Source organism: Phyllobates terribilis, unplaced genomic scaffold (genome assembly GCF_046119375.1).
Source record: "Phyllobates terribilis strain yellow unplaced genomic scaffold, ASM4611937v1 Scaffold_3__8_contigs__length_932513732, whole genome shotgun sequence".
In the NCBI taxonomy this organism is placed as follows: domain Eukaryota; kingdom Metazoa; phylum Chordata; class Amphibia; order Anura; family Dendrobatidae; genus Phyllobates; species Phyllobates terribilis.
Genome location: NW_027362763.1, coordinates 748600048 through 748606047, shown reverse-complemented (window position 1 = coordinate 748606047; position 6000 = coordinate 748600048).

Genomic DNA, 6000 nt, shown 5'->3' with positions numbered 1-6000 from the left:
GCCTTGCACTACACCAACAACAAAGCTACCTCTTTAACTGCCCTGAGGCCTAGCTCTACCCATGGAGAGCTGAACCATCTCTACTGCATCACCTATGGCCCCAGTGGATCTGAACAGCAGCGGCGGCCACCTATAGCTGCATACCACGGGTGGCGTCACAAAACTTTATCCCCAAAACTTTATTTCCCTCTGTTATTGACCATCTGCGGCCATGGACCAGGTCACGCCACCGTGACTATCCCAGAAGAACCGACCGGCCCGGCACCGAGTACCCCATGGCCCCAGGAGGCACGTCTAATAACTGATTTCCCCTGTAACTGGGGCTGTCTTTTTAGCCTCAGTTACAGGGATAAGTAAGATTCCCGACTGTATTGCAGAGCAGGTATGGGTCTGTTTGGACCCAGCAGGTCCTGCTACCTCCCATTTCCTGGTCATCAAATGATCACTAGGATGGGAGCAGAAATCACTCAGTGCAGGTGAATACAGTGATCAGTAAGGCAGAGATGGTAATACACCATCTCTACCTTCTGTATGCGGAATCCAGCTGTATATGATAGCTGTCACCCTACTCCTGCAACTGAACTGTCTTTTGCAGCTGTTTACAATGCAAAGACATTTTTGAATGTCATTGCAGAGTAATATGTGGACTGCCCAGATGTTTACAGTATATGGTTGCTCCCGAAGTAAATGGATACAACCTATGTTTTTTTTAGTTTTCATTTGTAATATCATATGCAACACTCCCCATTTGTAGCACACCCTCATTTTTACAAGCTCGATTAACTATGCACAATTTACAGCTAGACAGCTGACCATGCAATATATAGAGAGTCAGTAATAACAGAATGGCATTTGATTGTTTTCGTCCAAAAGCCCTGCCTTGTTCGTTTGGTGACCACTTGTCTTTTCTTTTCTGCTATCATGTATTGAGGGCTGATTTGGATGTGTGAATCAAGAATTGTACTTACACAGAAACACTGCTGTTAGAAGCAGAGGCTGGTAACATGGTACATCAAATTCACTTTCTGCCTTACAATAGTGGGCAGCAACAGAAATTTCACAGCAAACGGCTTATCAAATCAAACACTCTTTATTGCAATAGCCAACTGACAATCAAACCAAGCAATAGAAATTGTGCTGATGTTATAATGCTGGGGGTCTCTCATTTAGTATTATAATAAACTTCTAAAAGTTTTCAAACTTTGACCAGTTTTACTAATACCTCCTCTAACCATTATAGTAGATATTTTCAAATAATCGCATCACTTGTCGTGATGAAGTTATAACACCAGAGAATTTGTTTTACTGTGAGGATCTTATCAATTTGGCATTACCAAACTCAGCATCCAGATCTTTCATAAGGAGCATATTTTCAAAAAAATTACCTAATATCTTTATCAGGTTGTTGTGCTAGAGGAAACCTGTCATGTCCGATAATGGTGTTAACATGCTGATATAGGGTTAATCTGCAGGTTAATATCCTGCTTTTAGTCATGCAGATGGGTTGGCGCGTCTACAGTCACCCTTCACTATATTGTGTGCAGTGGCTGTAAGGACTCCCCTGCAGTTTGACTGACAGCTGGCTCTGCACTGATGCACTGCTGAGCTGACTGCTAGTAAAAGCACCGAAAGCGTGTTTACTAGTGTTGAGCCACCCCCGTAGTGTTCGAGTTCGGTTCGGTTCGTCGAACACCCGTGTGTTCGCCGAACTGTTCGTCGAACACCTTCGAACACCGTTAAAACCAATGGCAGGCAAACAAAAACACATAGAAACACATAGAAAACACCTTCAAAGGTGTCCAAAAGCTGACAAACTGCTCAGAAGACACAACTAACACATGGAAAAGTGACAAGTACATATAGTCATGCGAAAATAAAAGAGGTGGAGGAGTAAAAGGAGGGGGAGACACAGATATAGGCATGTCATGCCCTTCTAAAATCCAAAAAGTGAGAAGCCGACACGGCCAGTCCGCTCCTGCCCGTGCCACCTCCGTGTCGCCGGGTTTGTGCCAGAGCCGCGGTGAACCCTGATGGCCAGCCCCCCTCTCCCAATACTGGTGCCTGTCCGCTGGTGGGTCGAGCGAGCCCCCCTGTGGTGGAGGCAGCTCTAAGCTTTTTAATTTAAATTGTCTCTCTAATTTGAATGAATACACTTTAAATCCATTTACAAGGATCTATTGGAGGGCAAGTCTCATGCCAGCAGCCGCGTAATTCCAGCTCCAGTAGCGTCCACTAAAGCTGCTGCAGTTAAAAAGCTTTTATAAGGATCGAGCTCGGCTGTCCACCGCAAGGCATCCTACTGCCAGTCCCAGCCCCTATGCCTTGGGGTGCCTCCTGATGCTCTTCACTGAGTATCCCATGGTCCCGAAGCATTTCCTTTGAAAAAATTAAGTGTCTAAACTACAGGTGGTGTAGCTTGCTTAACAGCCGGGATAATCCGCTGACTAGCAGACACTGCTACTAGGCACAAAGTATTTCCTGGGCTAGATGCAGTTAAAAATTTGTAATTAGATACTCTCGTTGGATGCTGAGAAAGCATTCCATAGAGTCTCCTGGCACGCCATATATGATTCTCTTAAAAAGCTTGGGGTAGGGGTCTAGGGGACCCTTTTATAGCCAAAATCACGGCCCTGTATCGCAATACGTCACCTAGGCTGAAGATAAATGGAACTGTAGCACCCTGAGGGCTCGGTTGCTACAGACGTATTGCACCTCACCCAGAGGTGTGATATCTCACTCTCAGGTAAGGATGGAGTGTGGATCAGGACCCGACACCTGCATGCATTACACCACATTGCCGTGGGGCAGGGCGACCAATATGCCCCTGAGATGGGCACGACAGTCCCTGTCCCTGGCTGGAGTGGGGGGAGGGAACACTGAGGAAGGGGAACCCTGTAGTGCAGGAGCAGGGAGGAAGCAGTTCCTGGGTGCATTGAGAAGGGAGTATAAAAGGTGGGCACCATCTTAGTTCAGTGCAGAGAAGTCTGAGCAGAAGTGGCAGGGAGCAGGGGCTCTGCATGAGCTCTGCTCCAGAGGCGGGCCTAGTAACAGAGGCCCAGGCCTGGAAGAGGGAGAAGGAAGGAAGAGGAGCGGAGAAGGCTCCAGGAACGAGGAATGAAGGGATCCCAGGGGTGCGGACGGGCGAGTCGCCACCGCACGCCCGAATCCACCTGCGTGGAGGGGTCAGGCCAAAGGGGGAGACCGGTCCCCGAACTAGTGGAGGCAGGAAACGACCCTCAGCTAGAAACCGGAGGCTCTGACATTTTATGTGGCGCAGCCCCTCGCTACACCCGCTAGGAAGGCACCACATAGGGTCAGGGAAACTGGCGCCAAGTTTACCAAGAGGAGGCCCGAGGCAGCCGGACAGAAGTGTTGGTAAGAAAGGCCAGACAAAGGACACACAAAGGGGGTCCTGTGAAGTGCTCCAAAGTTATCTGGGAGTTGTCTGAGCCCCTCACCTGGTGAGCACAGTACGACGTGGGCAGCCGTTACCTGCAGACGTGGTCTGGATAATAAGAACTGTGAGTAAAGGCCCTGGACTGCATCACTGACTCCGTGTCGTTACTGCTGCTGCCCTGCACCATCACCCCCATCCTCCGCATACACTGCCCTGAGGCTATACTCCTCCCGTGGGGAGTTATGCTACGCTCTGCTGCACCCACAACACCAGCCTCAGCGGTCTGCCCTGTAGCGGCGGTTCACTCTGACCGCAATCCACGGGTGGCGTAGTCGGACATTTAAACATCAAAACCACATAAATAGTTCCGCCACTGGTTTGACCGCCCTGAGCCACGGAACCGGGTCGTCGTCACGAAGACTACAACCACCAGCATCCACCAAAAAGGGTCCGGCTCCGGGTGTCCCAAGGCCCAGGGGGTGCGTCAGAACATTTTCATCACCTTTCACAATCACCAATGGGACAAGGCAGGGATGTCCTCTGTCCCCTCTCTTATACATCCTAGTGACGGAGCACCTGCTCTCATCAATTCGCCATAACCCCAATATTAGGTGGATTGAGGTGGGAGGCACCGAGTACAAGTGCTCTCTATTTGCTGATGATGTCCTAGTATATATCACTCAATCACATATATCCATCCATGCTGTTATGGCTGAAATAGATCACTTTGTTACATGGTAAAATTTTAAAATCAATGCAGCGAAGTCTGAGGCCCTCGATGTCTCCCTCCCCAAATCCATATAGGATTCCATCCAGTCCAACTTTCCCTTTGCCTGGCCCTCACAGGGTATCAAATACTTAGGAATTCCTATTCATAGAGACCTCTCCCATCTATGTTATCTTAATTTTGGGCCCTTTATTGAACAATTCCATACAGACCACGGTTGGCAAGTTAGAACTGTAAGATTCACTACGTGAACCGCTGGTGTTTTGTGGAAAAGCACATGTACACCGCGTTCCAAATTATTATGCAAAAAGTGTTTAGGAGTGATAAGGGAAGAATTTGTTTGTTTGTCAGTTAAACTCATTGATGGTGATGTGTGTCAGGGCTCTTTATATCACTGTAAGCAATTGCAGACACCTGTGCTAATTAGTTTGGCAGGTGTGTCCAATGAAAGGCAAGACTACTTAAGAAGGCTCTCTCACATTATTAAGCAGCCTACATTTTCTGCCAAAATGGGAAAGAAAAAGGATGTGTCGGCTGCTGAGAAGCAACAAATTGTGGAGTGTTTAGGTCAAGGCATGACTACAATCAACATTGTGCGATGATCAGGATGAAGTGTCTTGGCAATCAAGAAGTATGTAGCTGATTCACAGTACACGCGTGTGCGTGCTGATAAGGGCAAATTGAGGACTCTTTCCTACAGGCAATTACGTCAGGTTGAAAGAGCAGCGGCAAAAAAGCCTTGTCATAGCAGCAGACAAGTTTTTGAAGCTGCTTGTGCCTCCAACGTCCCCCGAACAACAAGATGCAGGGTCCTTCAGAGGTTTGCAGCTGTGCATACGCCATCCTGTCGACCTCCTCTATCCACTTCACACAAGCAGAAACGGCTCCAGTGGGCCAAACATTACATGAAGACTGATTTCAAAACTGTTTTGTTCACGGATGAGTGCCGTGCAGCGCTCGATGGTCCAGATGGATGGAGTGGAGGATGGCTGGTTGATGGACACCCCACGCAAACACGGCTACAGCGCCAACAAGGAGGAGGTGGAGTAATGTTTTGGGCTGGAATCATGGGGAGAGAGATTGTCGGCCCGTTTAGGATCCCTGAAGGCGCTAAAGATGAACTCCATAATGTATGTGGATTTTCTCAAACAGCACTTCCTGCCATGGTTCAAGAAGAAGAACTGTGTATTTCACAGCAAGATCATTTTTCTGCATGATAATGCACCATCTCATGCTGCACATAAAACATCTGCATCTCTGGCTGATATGGGCATAAAAGGGGACAAACTTATGGTGTGACCCCCATGCTCCCCTGACCTCTACCCCATTCATAACCTTTGGAGCATCATTAAAAGGAGTGTCTATGATGGCGGGAGGCAGTTCACATCTAAGCAACAGCTCTGGGAGGGTATTCTGTCCTCATGCAAAACAATTGAAGCAGAAACCATCCAAAACCTGACAAATTCAATGGACGAGAGAGTTCAGAAGCTCCTTTCGAACAAGGGGTCCTATGTGAAAATGTAACATCACCTAGAATAAAGTTTTGAGTTGAAAACTGTTTGATTTCAGTTTCTAACAACCTGCTAATGCTTATAATTTCAAAAATGACCATTTTTTTTGTCTTTATTAAAATGAAAAGGTTGATCGAAAAGTTTGGGGGATCTAAGAGTGTGGCAACCCAGTAGTCATGATTACTTCGAATTCTGACAATATGAGGGTCATGCTGCAGGTAGTGCAGCAAGAAGGCACTTATGTGTCTTGCGCATCTCGGAGCCCCAAAATTATTTTCCGAGCTAGATGCAGCTAAAAATTATTTTTAATTTTAAATCTGGTGGAGCTTATTATAGATGGCCTAATATGATCAGTGCTGCACACT